General features: G+C 41.1%; 1 protein-coding gene and 1 long non-coding RNA gene across 10 annotated transcripts in view; one reads left to right on the top strand and one right to left on the bottom strand.

Moving 5' to 3' along the window:
* The window catches only part of THRB (thyroid hormone receptor beta), a 444,462-nt gene that overhangs the window by 46,159 nt on the left and 381,338 nt on the right, over window positions 1-16,965 (top strand). Inside the window, exon 2 of one of the 9 annotated variants that reach the window (XM_055566905.1) lies at window positions 663-756. The exons of 6 other annotated variants lie outside the window; for them this stretch is intronic. The gene's annotated coding sequence lies outside the window, so the exon portion shown is untranslated. Of the gene's footprint in view, window positions 1-662; window positions 757-838; window positions 860-880; window positions 2,006-16,965 lie in introns of those variants that run through there. 2 more of the 9 variants (XM_055566901.1, XM_055566912.1) reach the window with 2 other exon arrangements.
* On the bottom strand, window positions 87-4,688 carry LOC129642938 (uncharacterized). The gene is made up of 4 exons (XR_008709941.1): window positions 4,397-4,688; window positions 2,087-2,123; window positions 902-1,026; window positions 87-418 (listed from the first exon to the last, which is right to left on the bottom strand). It is a non-coding gene; the product is annotated as an uncharacterized LOC129642938 (long non-coding RNA).

Below are 16,965 nucleotides of genomic sequence, written 5' to 3'. Positions count from 1 at the left end.
CTTCTTACTCGCTGTGTGACCATGAGCAAACAAGCTTCTCTATAATAGGAATCATTTCATAGAGTCATTATGAAGACTGAGTGAGTTATTTATTCTCTCCAGGCATAAGAGTACATGCAGAGTTGTTAGTAAATGCTGTTGTGGATATTGTTTTGGTATTTAAATGGACAGGTGTTGGTCACAGTTTAAATGGGGAAGTTGGCAACGGGTGGTGTCAAAGGCAGTTGCCAGGTTTCTGGTCTGAGTACCCACCTGGTGTGGATGGTGCCAGGTCCTGAGATGGAGGAAACCCAAGAGAAGCAGAGTTGGAGGGGAAGGCAGGACAAGAAGCCTGTTTTGAATGTTTTAGTTTCAGACGTGCCTGGAATCCTCAAGTGGAAACATCGGGCATTTGGAATCTGGTGCTCAGAGCAGTGTCCTGGGCCAGAGATAGAGCTTATATTTTAGATCATGCTCCTTGCCATGCGTAAATTTGTAGAACAGTCAGCACTTGGAAATAATTTGACCTTCTCCTGGACGGGCCCACCCAGGACCAAGATACTGAAACAGAGTAGTGACCCTGACTACTTTCCTTGAAGAAGTGGCAGATAGGGGGAAAGGGGTGTGGAGATTGTCATCAAACAGGCCATCTTTTGATGTTTACTCCTCCACTTACTATGTAGATGACCATGAACAGTTACAAGTGTTGGCGACGAATTCAGCGAATCACAGAGGAGGAATGACAGACATCTCCCAGGATCCTGTCTTCAGTATCAGGTACCTGGTAGGGCCAGTCCCCGAGAGGGAAGAAAGTGGAAAGGAAGACTGCTTCTCAAAGCCTCCACTTCCTCAGCTGGAGATTAGTATACTTTCCTCTTAGGTAAGAACCCAAAGAATGTACCTAAGAGGCCTCGCATAGTACCTGGTACACAGGAGACGCTTTGGGCTCTTCCTCTCTTATCTCAGCTGCAAGCGTCACAACCTTCTTGCGTGAATCTGCTTCCATTTCCAGGTTAAGATGTAAATGGGAGCAGCGTGGTGGCAGAGCTTGGCCAGGAACAGGGTGAGGTGAATGACGCCCTCGATGAGGGCACCAAAAAAAAAAAAAGAAAAAAAATGAAGTAATTAGGATAAATATTATTTCAATGCAATATTTTGAAAAATGAAAACACATGCCCCAGATCCATGATGACAAAGATCTATTTTTAATAAAGCCCAGGGGAAGTAGTCCTGATTTCTCCTTTTGCCTGAAGCTCCAGCACTCCACTGAGCTTCCCTCGTAGCTCAGTTGGTAAAGAATCTGCTTGCAATGCAGGAAACCTGGGTTTGATTCCTGGGTCGGAAAGATCCCCTGGAGAAGGAAACTGGCAGCCCGCTCCTGTGTTCTTGCCTAGAGAATCCCCATAGACAGAGGAGCCTGGGGGGCTACAGTCCATGGGGTCACAAGAGTCGACACGATTTAGCGACTCAACCACCACCACCACCACCACCACTCAATATGGAATAATACTTTGAGTAGGTAAAAGCAAAGAAAACAAAGCTTTGGTTCCTGGGCCCATAGGACTCTTTTTCTCCTTTCTTCGAAAGTTGGTGGCTAAGAGTCAGTCACCTGACTTGTGTACTCCCAAGATCTCTCTCTCTCTCTCTCTCTCTCTCTCTCTCTCTCTCTGCAAGATAGCATGTTCTAAGTCGGGATAGCAGGTGTGGGGCCTCTGCTAGCCCAGCCCCCAGCCCTGTTCGGTCAGGGCCATGTGGGAGCTGGAGCCTGGCTCCTGGGTTCGCCCCACCTCGGTACACGCAGACCCTGCTGACCCAGAATGTTTGAGCAAACACAGAGTGCTCTATTAGAGGCTGGGGTTTAAAGGTCAGCTCTGTGCTTATCGGGTGAGTCTGATTCACTCTCTCAGTGACTCTCAGGGAGTCTGATGCTTGCAGTGTGGACCGAGGAGGTAGATGAGCCTTTCCATGCAGAGCGGGGAGCTGTTTGCTTTGCAAGGAGCTGTCTCTACCCACAGGAAGTCCGCAGGTCAGCCGCAGGTGGGAGACGCGCGGAGGTCCCCTGCGTCGCATGCTTCCTTCTGACACAGACTTAGAAAGCGCGAGGTACCTGTGGTCGTTGGTGGCTTGTGGCTTTCAGCTTTTTCCTGTGAAAATCAGAAGATTTCCAACTGAGACAATTTGGTGATTTCAACATGGTCAGCAGGCAGGCAGTGAGTGAGGAAAAGACAGATTTGTCCAAGCCCATATCTACCGTGCAGAGACCAGTGGTGGATGTTTTGAGCCTTCGGGTCACTTTAACAAAAAACTGGGAATGAGAATATAATTTTAAAAAGTTACATTCAGGATTTTTATTTCAAAGTAAAGAAAAGAATGTTCCTAATTTTTTAAATGTTTTACTGTAAATGTAGCATACCCTTGTCATGTATGAATGATTTGGGCTAAGACAGTAATTAGCAAAGGGGAAGATTGTTCCAAGCTGCTACTGGGCAGTCTGCATGTCAATGGCACTTTAAGATTGCAACATTTTGTTTGGTGACCTTCATACCAGTTGACTGCATGCCCCTTAATCTCTCGCTCTCAAAAAGAGCTGAGCCTGCTATAGATTCGGTCAGTTGTGTGATTTTCTTTTTTTTGGTTTGTTTAACCCAGTTTTTCATTTACCTACTGCTTTATGACTCCTGGTTTAATTTGTACAAAAGGATGAAGTTCATTATTACATAACTCTGAAACTCATCTTTAGGGAAAATAAGTGCAAGGGTTGCCATGGATTGAGACTGAAAAACTTCTGTATGTGTTGGGGGTACACTTTTAAGAGTGTAAGAATGCTTTGGAACAGCTGTCCGCTAGGTACACAAATGCACAGGGGGAGAAGAAATGCCGTGTGGGGGGAATAAAGTATCTTCCAGGCTTGAACCTACAGCTGAAAGTTCAAAAGCAGAGGACATGTGGGGACTTTAAGCTTTGGTGAGGGCTGTTAACTTGTAAATATGGCTTCTGTGTAGATAGATCTCTCTCACTGTGCAGTTCTGTGTCCCTCTGTTTCTTGAGCATCTTGTCTTTATTTGTCAACAATTAATGCAAAGACTTTTCAGACTATAAATAAACAGTACATGGTCCCAAACAAGATTTTCAGTTGTCTAAGTATAGATATTAGGTAATTGAGTTGTAATACTTGTTCAGGGGGGTCTAATTTCATCCCTTTATTCTTCCCTCCCTTCCTCTTCTCTCCCTTCCTCTCTCCTCCCTTCTTTTCTTTGCTCATTTAGTCTTATCATGTCCACTGGAGTGCTTAGATTATCTTACTTCTATCTCTGTGAGTATTAGTTTTAAGTCAAAGCTATTAGTTCCACCGAGAACCTGAAAGCCAAGTGAATATCTTTTTTTAACCTACTATTTTTCATCTAAACGTCTTCTCTCTTGCCCCACGATTACAGTTCAGTTCAGTTCAGGCGCTCAGTTCTGTCAGACTCTCTGTGACCCCATGGACTGCAGCACGCCAGGCCTCCCTGTCCATCACCAACTCCTGGAGCTTGCTCAAACTCATGTCTATCGAATCGGTGATGCCATCCAACCACTTCATCCTCTGTCATCCCCTTCTCCTCCCGCCTTCAACCTTTCCCAGCATCAGGGTCTTTTCCAATGAGTCAGTTCTTCACATCAGGTAGCCAAAGTATTGGAGCTTCAGCTTCAATATCAGTCCTTCCAATGAATAGTCAGGACAGATTTCCTTTAGAATGGACTGGTTGGATCTCCTTGCAGTCCAAGGGACTCTCTCAAGAGTCTTCTCCAAACCACAGCTCAAAAGCATCCATTCTCCGGCCCCATTATTACAGTAGTTACTAAAACTAGCATTTGGACACAAAGTCACGCCAGTAAATTGCCTCCTTTGGGTTTAGGTATTCTCATATGTATACTATTTAGCTAAAAGATAAGGATAATAAGCTATAAACTGGCTACCCTATTTTGAAAAATCTTCACTTAACCTCTCTAAACCAAATGTGAATAGTCATAGAATTTGTGGACAATAGTATGCAGAAAAGCTTTAACATGACATTCAGTTTTCAGGAGAAAACATCAAACATTCCACTACAAATTGGAGCCGTTGGACTAAACATTGGCCTGTTAATAATCAGGGAGAATGATCTGACTGCTCTCCTGCTGGGCTAAAATGCAGGGCTGCCGTGCTTCCTCCCGGCTGCCCCCAGCGTGGGTTAGTTACTTGCTCCTGGGAATTTCCTGTGACAAGCGCATTTCTGTGCATCAGCCGTCACCTGTCTGGGAATGGCTAACGGCAGTGGTATGGCATGCGGAATTTTAACATGCGAGTGGCCCTCTCTGGTTTCAGAAATGGGTCCTGCAAATGTGAACCCATTAAAACCTTTGGGAGCAGTTTTAGAGTCAGGAGAATTCATCATACCTGGTATAGACAGCGTTCACCACGCTGCTGCTGACACACGTCCGTAAGCAACTTGCGTCCGGGAATAGGAAACCCTCATTTCTAAAGAACTTGAGGTTTCTCTTTATCCTTCCTTTACTTTTCGTTGACCATCTTTGCAGCCACCGCTCTGTCCCCACTAACTGACTGGGTACCTGCCCACTGCTGGTATTAAATTCAGAATTGGACCCAGGCCTTCAGACTCAAGCCTTTCGGCCCTTACTTCCTCGTGCCTTACGCGTGTCCTTGACCTTAATTTGGCTGGTTGGTTTGCCGTTCTCCACACTCGTCCCTCCCTGGCCTTTGTGTGGGCTCCTCTGTCATTTATTTTTAACTGGTGGCACGTGGCCCTTCTCTGTCACCCGCCAGCCTGTAGTCTCCCCTCCTCCAGAGCCAGCCCAGGTCTTGTCTTCTCTGAAAAGACCTTCCTGTATCTGAATCTAGATTCTGTACCCAGGAATTGCTCACAGTTGTGTGTGTGTGTGTGTTTAAGAAATTTTTAAAAAATTGAAGTATAGTGTTGATTTTTATATAATCTCTATATAATTAATTTTTATATAATCTATAATGTTAATATCGCCAGTATTCTGGCCTGGAGAATTCCATGGACAGACGAGCCTGGTGGGCTGCTGTCCATGGGGTCGCACAGAGTCAGACACAACTGAAGCAACTTAGCATGCATGCATGCATTGGAGAAGGAAACGGCACCCCACTCCAGTACTCTTGCCTGGAAAATCCCATGGATGGAGGAGCCTGGTGGGCTACAGTCCATGGGGTCGCTAAGAGTCAGACACGACTGAGTGACTTCACTTTCACTTTTCACTTTCATGCATTGGAGAAGGAAATGGCAACCCACTCCAGTGTTCTTGCTTGGAGAATCCCAGGGACGGGGGAGCCTGCTGGGCTGCCGTCTATGGGGTCGCACAGAGTCTGACACGACTGAAGCGACTTAGCAGCAGCAGCATAATGTTAATATATAAAAATGTTAATTTTTATATAATCTATAATGTGTTAATTTTGGCTGTGCGGCAGTGATTCAGCTATACACTAAATGCACTCCTTTTCATGTTCTTTTCCACTACCGTCTATCAGAGAATATTGAACATGGTTTCCTGCTAACAACCTTAGAACCTTGTGGTCTCTCCATCCTGTGTATAACAGTTTGCCTCTGCTCATCCCAGACTCTCAGTCTTTCATCCCCCCTCCCCCACCTCTTGGCAACCACCAATCTGTTCCCTCAAGCAGGGATCCCCAACCTCTGAGATCTAATGCCTGATGATTTGCGGTGGAGCTGACATAATAATAAATAATAACAGAAATAAAGTGCACAATAAACGTATTATCCGAATCATCCGAAACCATCCCCTCCTTCCCAGTCCATGGAAAATTTGTCTTCCGTGAAGCTGGTCCCTGGTGTTGGGGTCCACTGCCCTGTAGGACTTGCAAACTCTTGACCATCCAAATACATATGTTGTCAAACAACCTGAATCTGTTGAAAATATTCAGAGACTGAGACTCTCAGACTTTGTTTTGTGTGGTAATCTCATGGCAGGTACTTTGTAGAGTGTGTCTCAGCCTAAGAAATGAACCTCCAGCTGGTGGCCCTGGCAAAATGGGAGGTAACCAAGTCTGTTTCAATAAAGATCCATCTCTAAAGGCTGCTTTTTGATGGAACAAGCCAGAGAAAGACCTGCTTATCTGTGTATTTTAGTTTTTCTAATTGGTAACAGTTGTCTCTGGAAAATTGCTCACATGGTTATCCAAGGTGATCATTAATATTCTTAACATTGTAAATTTCATTGTCTAATCTCTTTGGAAGTTTTTATTGCCTTGCTCAGAGTTAATCAATAACAGTTTTGCTAAGGGAAACTTTTTTCCCCCTATCTTAACCATTTTTAAGCATACAGTTAAATGCTATATGCGTTTATGCTGACTATTTCACATGCGCAGGTCTTGTTTTTTGTCGTTATTAGGTTATAGCCCTTTGATTACTGAAGTTAGATTATGAAACTATTAACTTGATTTTCCTTAAATCCTCAAGGTCCTAAGACATTCACAATTAATAGTAATTTTCTATTTTATTATAAATAGGACAAGATACATTTCATATCTTTCAGGGAGAAAAGATTTTGTTTAAAAAATTGCTATTTTTAATCACCAAAATGTAGATTACATTAGTCACATTTCAGAATTAGACACATTTTAGGCATTTACAAAAATATAAAATCATTTTAAAACATACAAATAAAATGTTTTCATTATTAAAATAATCATATTACAAAACACTTGAAAAGGCACCATAGAAAGCCTAGAAAAATTCCATCTCTTAAATATAAATTAGAATTTTAGAGTCTTCCCTCTAGTCTTGTTTGCTTGCACATATTTCTATTTCAGTTCAGTTCAGTCTCTCAGTCGTGTCTGACTCTCTGTGACCCCATGGACTGCAGCACGCCAGGCCTCTCTGTCCATCACCAACTCCCCGAACTTACTCAAACTCTTGTCCATCGAGTTGGTGATGCCTTCCAACCATCCCATCCTCTGTCGTCCCCTTCTCCTCCCGCTTTCAACGTTCCCCAGCATCAGGGTCTTTTCAAATGAGTCAGCTCTTCGCATCAGGTGGCCAAAGTAGGTTTACATGGTTTCAATCGCTGTATGTTATTAAATGCCTTTATATCACTAAGAAAGAAAAGCTGTCCAACAGAAATCAAGGCAGCTTCACAAAAGGTATGAGCACTTGTTCGATTGAACTCAGAAGTTCAGCATGAGAGAGGGTCAAGCACTGTGGGACAAGCGCAGTTACGGTGCGTGTTTGGACACCGGCTCCTTCTGCTTGCGTGGGGAGTGACGACCGGGTGGGACTCTGCTGGGGCTAGTGGGGCCTCGCTGTGACTGGCCGCGTTGATGGGAAACTTTGCCGCTGCGGAGGGAGAGAGACGGAGACGCGGCCGAGCAGAGCGGGTAATGGGAGACCCTGCGGGCATCGGGGCAGCACGGAGCTCCCGGCTCCTGCCGCCCTTCCTCAGGGATTTCGGTCGCCGAGGACCCTCCGGTTAAAGCTCGTCTTCTCATTAGCATTTGAACATCGAGGTTCTGTTTCTTTTCACTGAAGGAAACTTGACTGGTGCATCCGTGGTCCTGTTTGTGTGTTCTGAGTGATTTACTGGCTTCAGACGCCTCAAGCTGATGCTGTGCTCGGTGGTGAAGCGCACCCAGCAAGCGGGCCGGCGCGCTTTCCCTGGGCCTCTGTGACTGGGGCCTAGAAGGCCCTCAGGAGATGCTTACTAAATGAAGTAGTCCTGTTTTCATTTGTTCTTTTAAATGCCGTCGAATTGATATGGAGAATGATACAATATAAAATTAATCTTTAAAATAATTTCGATGAGAACTTAAGTGAGAAGGTTATGGCAAAAATTCAATTTTTATAAAGTTTAAATATAAAATTAAATACTAAAATATGGAATTTTTAAATGCCCAAATCTGGATATTAGTTACTTCCTATTGAAGAAGAGTCAGGGAATCATAAAATGGTATGTATTCAGGACTCGTTAAGTGCATTGTCATATTTTTTTTTAATTTTTTAAAAATTTTAATTGAAATATAGTTAATTTGGGCTTCCCTGGTGGCTCAAACGGTAAAGAATCTGCTTGCAGCGCAGGAGACCTGGGTTCGATCCCTGGGTCAGGAAGATCCCCTGGAGAAGGGAATGGCAACCTACTCCAGTATCCTTGCCTGGAGAATCCGACGGATAAAGGAGCCTGGCGGACTGTAGTTCGTGGGGTCACAAAGAGTCAGACATGACTGAGCGAGTAACACACACACACACATAGTTAATTTACAGTGGTGTGTTAGTTTCTGGTGTACAGCAACACAATTCAGTTATACACATATATGTATATATACACACGTGTGTGTGTGTGTGTGTGTGTATTTCACGCTCTTCTCCATTATAGGTTATTATCAGATATTGAATATTGTTTCCTGTGCTGTACAGTAGGATCTTTATTGGTGATCTATTTTGTATACGGTAGTGTGGTGATATTAATCCCAAACCCCTAACTGATACCCTGTCCATTCCCCTTTGATAACCATTAATCTGTGTTCTCTGTCTGTGAGTCTGTTTCTATTCTGTAAATAAGTCCATTTGTATGATATCAATAAACTTCACGTATAAGTAATATTCTGTGGTATTTGTCTTTGAATGAAGTAATTTTGATGGCAAATATACTCATTCCTTAAAACCTGCAGCTGTCTTGTTGGGCACCAAGAAGCAACTACTTGTGTTTTCATTGTTCAACATCTTGTGATACCAGTAGGTGACCACTGAATGTGAATCCTTCTTTCCACATCTCCTGTTTGCAGAGCACTGACTCCTGACAGATTCTAAGCACACAAGTGATCAGATTCTTGACGTTCGTTGGTGACTCATCATCTAGCCCCCACCCACTCCTTTTATTTTTTTGAATTTATTTTTTTAATGAAGGATAATTGCTTTACAGTATTTTGTGGCTTTCTGTCATACATCAGTGAGAATCAGCCGTGGGTACACCCATGTCCCCTCCCTCCCATCTCCCTCCCCATCCCACCCTTCTAGATTGTCACAGAGCACTCGGTCCTTAGATGTGTGGTGTCTAGGACTTTAAATTCACATTGGGGTGACCACCGTGGTTCACCCTGAGAGGAGGGTCCTCGCATCACTGATTATACACAGGATAAGTAGAAATAAATCAGAAGAAGTAAAGATATCCTTGTGTCATAACAGCTGAAAAGTGAACTTGGAATTAATATATTAACAGGACAAGATAAAACAAACCATACTCCCTCTGGGATCATACCTTATTACTGCGAAGAAGGGCATGGCATGAGAAAGCTCTCTCCCTAGGTTTATTGCAGCTTCACTTAGACCTGTGTTGTTGAAATTAAGTTCAGTAATTAACTTTTTTCTTACGGCTAAACCTAGTTGTTACAGGCTGGTGGATTGCATAGAATACTCAACAATACATAAAAAGCCCTGATGTAGATTTTTCTCATGCTAGTTTATTATAACATTTATTAAATGTTTCAGAGCTTTTCCTACTTGAGTTTAAAAATAAATAGTTCTTTGAAATGTCATTGATTTGAGTTGAAAATTAGTTGGAAATGGGGTACTATACTTGCTAATTTTGTAATTAAAATATACATTGCTGAAAAGTTTTCGTCTAATTTTGTTTTAAAATTACTTGATTTCTTATTAAAAAAATACAGAGTCTGTATTTGCATAAGTGTGTTCCCTATAATGATGGGAGACTGGAAAGCTGCAAAAAATACTTTGAAGGGAGAACAAGAGGGTCAGTCATTGGCAGCTGGACTGGCAACCCACAACAGTATTCTTGCCCGGAGAATCCCATGGACAGAGGAGCCTGGTGGGCTACAGCCCATGGGGTTGCAAGAGTTGGACACGACTTAGCGACCACCAGAGAGAATGTAGTGTATGTTGAACTATTGCTTAGTCCCTTTTGGAAAATAGAGGAGTAATTAATACCCTAACAATATTATTACTTGATGTGGTGATGATCCCAAACAGCCAACTGTACTACTACGATAATTGATAAATCAATGAAATATTGATACTTGAATATTGATATTGAAGGTTCTTGGCCTTTCCCAGTCAATAGAAACTGATCAGAGGCCAGACAAGAAATTCAGGCAAGGCATCACAGGGACCCCTGCTGCAGCAGGAGGGAACAAAAACAAGGATTCGATTTCCTTGCTTGCTCCTGAAGCGGGTGAGCTGGTTCCTTAAACTGAGTGAGGGTAGGGGCGGGTCCAGGGTTTGGGCTGGAGGCGTGGCTTAGGTGGTTTGCCCGCCTCTTTGTGGTGGTGTGTGCAGGAGGCCTGTGCTGTTGCTGCTGCTAAGTCAGTCGTGTCCGACTCTGTGCGACCCCATAGACGGCAGTCCACCAGGCTCTCCCGTCCCTGGGATTCTCCAGTCAAGAACACTGGAGTGGGTTGCCATTTCCTTCTCCAGTGCATGAAGGTGAAAAGTGAAAGTGAAGTCCCTCCGTCGTGTCCGACCCTCAGCGACCCCATGGACTGCAGCCCACCAGGCTCTTCCCTCCATGGGATTTTCCAGGCGAGAGGACTGGAGTGGGTGCCACCGCCTTCTCCAGGGGCATGTGCAGTACCCTGCTTTTGCTCCTGATGCCGTGTTTTTGTTTTTTGTTTTTGTTTTTTTGCTTTGGCTCTTAAGAAGTGGCAGTTGGGTTTTTTGTTTGTATCTTTTGGTCTAGAATTTGCCCTAACTGTGCACGCATGCGGTTATTTTTAGTCCTTAGAGCTTCCTTGTATTTTGTAGCTCAAGGAGAGGTATGTCCAAGTACAGGCACTGCAGCCAAGGGTCCCAGGTCCCAGCCTGTCCAGTATCACTTCCGGACTTCAGACTTTAAGATCAGAAGGAGAAGGGGGCCATGCAGTGAAGGAGGAGAATGTAGCTGTATACTCTGGGTTACATCAAGCTAGATATCAAAAATCTATTTGCCTTCCCAAAATGTCTGTTTTTCATGTGAATACATGCATGTCCCATCAACTGGAATGTGAGCTCCCTGTGGAAAGATGCTACAGAAGATGGGTTTGTAAAAGACATACACTTACCCTCTGGGAACTTAACTTCCTGATGGGTGAGTAAAAATCCCACCTATGAAGACATCTAAAAATACAGCATGTTTTAAGTGTCATAGAGATTGATAGAGTCTACCAGTTTGTTAAACTTGTTTCAGTTACAGGAAGTAGTTTAATCACTGGATTCATCCCTATAGCCTAAGGCTCAGGGATGCAAAACAATTTGCTGCCATTAATAATGTTAATATAAACAGATGTTGAAAAGTTTCTATGGTCAAATAAGTTTAGAGAATTTTGGATTATTCATAGTGAAGAGTATTCAGTCTTTAAGATACTAAAGTACATTGTGACTTTCCAAAAGGGTGGCACAGTGTATTCATCTGCCTAGAGAACACTTTAAAATTGTGCAGTGGCTTGTAGAACTTGCATTCACTGTAACACAGTTTGGGAAATTCTGGCAAAAATAAGAAAAATAAGGTGATACATGTTCAATGTGGAGTCTCTAGCTTTCATTGAATATCACTTGTTCACTGGCTGTTGCTGTTATAACAAATTACCAGCAATTCAGTAGCTTAAAACAAATTTATTATCTTATAGTTCTGGAAATAAAAGTTCAAAATAGGTCAGCCAGGTTTTGTTCCTTCTGGCTACTGTGTGGGAGAATCCGTTTCCTTGCCTTTCCAGCTCTTAGCGATTGCCTGTATTCCTTGGCTTGTGGTCCCGAGTCACCTGACTTCTACATCTTTCATCACATCTTCTGATCCTCCTGCCTCTTTCCCTTAGAGCAACCTCTGTGGTTATATCGGGCTTCCCTGTCTCAAGATCCTTACCTTAATCACATCTTTAAAATCCCTTTCGCCGTGTAATATAATATATTCACATGTTCCAAGCTGAAGGTGTGGACATCTCTGTGAACCATTATTCCCCAGACCCACACCCACATTATATTTCCCAGAACCCTAGATGGTACCCAGGCTTCCCTAGTGGCTCAGCTGGTAAAGAATCCGCCTGTGATACAGGAGGCCTGGGTTCGATCCCTGGGTTGGGAAGATCCCCTGGGGAAGGGAAAGGCTATACCCAGTCCAGTATTCTGACCTGGAGAACTTCATGGACTGTATAGTCCATGGGGTCACAAAGAGTCGGACACGACTGAACCACTTTCACTTTCAATAGTTGGCACCCAGTAAATATTTGGTGAATATCCTTCATTAAGAGACTAATTCAATGATTTTAGTAAAGCTCCGTGAATTATGCTGCTGAAGGAGAAATGGACTTCTGGCATCATCATTGCAAGTAGATTTTGCAAGAATTTTTAAGAGTGTGGGTTTTTTTGTGTGTGAAAAGTCCTCCCGATGTAGAGAGTGTTATGAAATGATGATTTAGCAGAGGCAGACTGCATTTCTGCAGAAACACACATCATTCCCTCAGTAATCACTCAGCATGCTGACCTCCCTCCAGACCTGCTTCCTGTGTTGCGACTGTTTTGTTGTGGCCAGACTTTGAGTGGGAAGACGATGGAGGTTGGCAGAGTCCAGTGGGAGGCGGCCCGAGGAGGAATTAGCCAAATCTGACGGAGGATGGTTTCTGGGATGCCTTTGAGAAGAGGAGGTGGCTTATGACACACTTGCTCCAGCATTTCCTTGCGATAGAAGGACACAAAAGACAGTCGTCTTCACTTCCTTAGAAGGCTGTTTCCAATACGCCTGGCTTCTTATTTTTCTTGTCAATCATTGGTTTGTTTTTATTCTTTCAGAAATAAATTTTATCCTGATATTTATCATAGAAAATAAAAGTTACCTAGTCGAATGCTCAGAGATAAGCCCCGTAACATTTTAGTACATTTTCTTCCAAGTTTTTTCTCTATGTATTGTTACTTTATAAAATCAGGACTGTGGTCTAGATACAGTTTTGTATCTTATTTATGTTAACTTGACCAGGAGCATCTTCCTGTGGCATTAAATAGTCTTCAAAACATGATTAATTAATAACTATATAATATTGTACTTAGGAGTGTATAAGCGTAGTTGAATGCTCATGCTTCGCATTCATCTTTTGCCATTTTCTTAATTGCTTCTGCATGATAGTAGATGTAATCAAAGGGCATGAACATGTTTATACTTCTTCTTAGACGTGGCCGAAGGTATTTGTTCATTTACATTCCAGCTGGCAGTGTATGAGACTGTCTTCAGGTCCTCCCATTCAGCAACAATAAGCATTAATCATCTAAAACTTTTGAATGTTAATTGGATGTGTATAACAACTCTTTTGTAACTTGTTGATCCATGTTCTTTGCCCATTTATCCACCGAGGTGTTAATATTTTGCTTATGAACTTTCATGGCAACCCACTCCAGTATTCTTGCCTGGAGAATCCCATGGACGGAGGAGCCTGGTGGGCGACAGTCCACGGGGTCGCAAAGAGTTGGACATGACTGAGCAACTTCACTTTCACTATGAACTTTCTATTAAAGAGCCTTTCTATGCCACATCTCTGGACGTTATTTTCCTAGTTTGGTGTTTGCGTTTTAATCTGAGTGTTGTGCTATCAGATGGGATTTTTTTCATGTTTATTGCTACAGTCAAATCTATTACTACTTTCTGATATACTCTACTACTTCTGTGTTTAGAAATTGTTTGGCCCAATATCTAATAAATAACCACCTATATTTTTCATAATCTTTTATAATTTTATTTTTAAATTTAGTATGTAATCCATCTGTAGTTCAGTTTGACATGTTGTATGAAGGAGATATATACTTTTTTAACTATTCAAATAGTTACTTCAGTATCATTTATTGGGTAATCCCTTTATTGTATATTGAGATGTGATTAGATCTATGTTAATTAAATTAGTATATACATTTTGGTATCTGGGGTCTTCATTCTATTTCTTTAATATCTATTGGTTATGGAAGCAGAACCATATTATATTTTGTATAGCATTTTCCATTTCTGATATAATAATCCCTAACTCCTTCACTATTCCATTTTTTAAATGTACCTTAGCCAGTTATCATCTGAGCATTCTTCCAGCTGAATGTTGGAATTAATTTTCAAATAAAAAAATCTGATGTATCGGCATGGAATTATGTACAAACTATGAAATATTTTGGAAGAGTTTGCATCTTTACAATTTTTGATCATTTCATAATCTGCCTGTTTTTTAAGTCTAATTAGATACAACAGAAAAATTATTTCTTCACACAAGTTCTGCATATTTATAAAGGTTATTCCTAGGTATTATATGCTGTTTATTTAATTGTATTTGGTATTTTTCTCGTGTTTTCTAACTGGTAGTTACAGTTATATACAAGCTGTTGATTTTTTATTAATAACTGAAGTATAGTTGAGTTACAGTATTGCAAATGTACAGCAAAGTGACTCAGTTATATAGCTGTTTGTTTATCTTGGAAATTTGCATATATTTTCTCCCATTCTGCAGGTTGTCTTTTAGTTTTATTTATGGTTCCTTTACTGTGCATAAGAAAAAGAGATGAATCCAAATTGGAAAGGAAGGAGTAAGACTGTCACTGTTTGCAGATGACATGATATTATAGATAGAAAATCCTAAAGACATCACCAGAGAACTACTAGAATTCACTTAAAGGTATTGGTTTTATATATTGGTTTTGATTCTGTTTATTAATGATAATCATTTTTTCACTTAGTTCTCCTGAGTTTTCTTAGCAAAAGTTATAATATACCAAAGTTATAATATACCGAAGAATGATTCTAATACCTTTCTAAAGAGGCTATTTCTTATTCTAGAACTATGTCTTATAGCATTAGCCCGAATTTCCACAGCAGTGTTAAAAATATTTAATGATACTCTTATCTTGCTTTTTAATAGCTAGGATAGAATTTTCCAACCATGTTAAAGAAACTTCATTGCACTCCTAATATGCTGAGAGTATTTTTAGTCAAAAAGGAGTTTTGAAATGCTATAAAATGTCTTCATTATTTTGGTAGATTCAGTCCCTGGGTTGGGAAGATCCCCTGGAGAAGGGAACAGCCAGCTACCCACTCTAGTATTGTGGTCTGGAGAATTCCATGGACAGAGGAGCCTGGCAGGCTACAGTCCACGGGGTCGCCAAGAGTCAGACACGACTTAGCGACTTTCACTTTCACTTTTTCCTCCTCTGTGAGGAGAGCATCACGAGGAGATCAGATCATAGAATTTATGACCAGACAGACCTGGGATCACATTGCACCGCTTCCTCTTAAATTGTTTATCACTCCATGAGTTATCTGTTGTCTTCCAACTTCAGCTTCTTACACTGTTAAATGAGGATAGAGTATTTTGTAAAGATATTGTGAGTATCCAATGAAAATTGTTTACAATTCACCAGACTTGATACAGAGTATCATATTCTTTTTGAAAATTATTGTGTAATTTTTGCCTTTGATCTGTTAAAATGGTGTACTATAATATAAAACTTCTTAGTATTTACTTATTTTTTTTATTCTTGGAGTAAAACCTACTTGGTGTGATGAAATATTTTCTTAACTCACTGCTGTATTCAATGTTTGTTCCAGATTATTGCATCAATTTTTATAATAACTTGGTCTTTGGATGAATGTTATATTGTCTTTCTAGTTTTGACATCAACATGTTAAGTTCTTATAATGATCAGAACTTGTTAATCTTTTTTTGTGCTTTGGACCTATGGGAATTATATTTTCTTTGAGAATGCAAAAGAAGTTCCCTGTGGAATTTTCTATACCTGGATTATTTTTTGAACCAGATAATGCATTTACAACTTTTACATTATTTTTAAATTTGTAGTTTATTTTCTCTAATCATTTTGTCTGTTCCGTGTGTCTGTTTAAGCTTGTGCCATTTTAGTAATTCAAATTACATCTAAAAATTATCTTTTGTTAGTATTTTTAAATAATAAGCATAATATTGAACACAGTACTCACTCATAATTTCTAAAATTTTAGTATCTGTGCTTCTCTTTTTCTTGCTTTTCTTGTTTTTTTTTTGTATAATTCTGAGGTTTATTTGGCTTGTTTTAAAGAACTACCTCTTGGATTTATTATTTTTTGTACCCCTCATATCTATAACATAATCTCACAGTGATTACTTTAATTATTATACACTTTTGACTCTGCCACCTCAAAAGTCATCACTTATCAAGTGGTCAGTGATCATTTATCAAGTACCTCCAAGGCCCCCCCTTCATAGAGGAGCTGGCGTCTGTTTTCACCCCAAGGCTGGGAACTGTGGCAGAACATTCTGTCTAGGTTCAGGGCCAAGCTCCCCTGCTAACCACCTATGTAATCTCCAAGCTACTTCAACTTTCCGTGCCATGGTTTCCTCACCTGAGTATGAGGAGATGAAGCTCTGAGAACAGTCTCTGGCATGTAGTCAGTAGCTTTTAGTTAGCTCTTGTCATTATTATATTTTAGAATAAACACTGTGATTGTCCTCAAGGTTACAGCGTATAGACAGAGTTGCCAATGGAACTCAAAGACAGGAACATACAGGGTTTTCACGTGTAATATTTGGAAAGATTTTAGCCTTCAGAAGAACCAGACACGGTGAATAAAGGTTACAGCAGACCATGACGTTATAGTTCATCTGTTCAAAATCCATATTGGTGGAAAAACAGCAATTCCTCACATGCTTATCCCATCTGTGTGGGTCCTCACATGTCTGCTGACTGCTGTCCAAAAGTCAGAGATAAACGTGTTTTTAAAGAAGTTTTTATTGGAGTATAGTTGATTTACAACATCATGTTAGTTCCAGGTGTACAGCAAAGTCCATCAGTTATGCATATACATGTATCCACTCTTTTTTAGATTCTTTTCCCATATAGGTCATTATGGAGTACTGAGCAGAGTCCCTGTGCTGTACAGTAGGGCCTTATTCATTATCTCTTTTATATATAGTAGTGTATGTATCGGAGAAGGCAATGGCACCCCACTCCAGTGCTCTTGCCTGGAAAATCCCAT

The sequence above is a fragment of the Bubalus kerabau genome, chromosome 2, assembly GCF_029407905.1.
Source record: "Bubalus kerabau isolate K-KA32 ecotype Philippines breed swamp buffalo chromosome 2, PCC_UOA_SB_1v2, whole genome shotgun sequence".
In the NCBI taxonomy this organism is placed as follows: domain Eukaryota; kingdom Metazoa; phylum Chordata; class Mammalia; order Artiodactyla; family Bovidae; genus Bubalus; species Bubalus kerabau.
The sequence above is the reverse complement of the archived record's forward strand: the minus strand, read 5'-3'. Positions and strand labels throughout refer to the sequence as shown.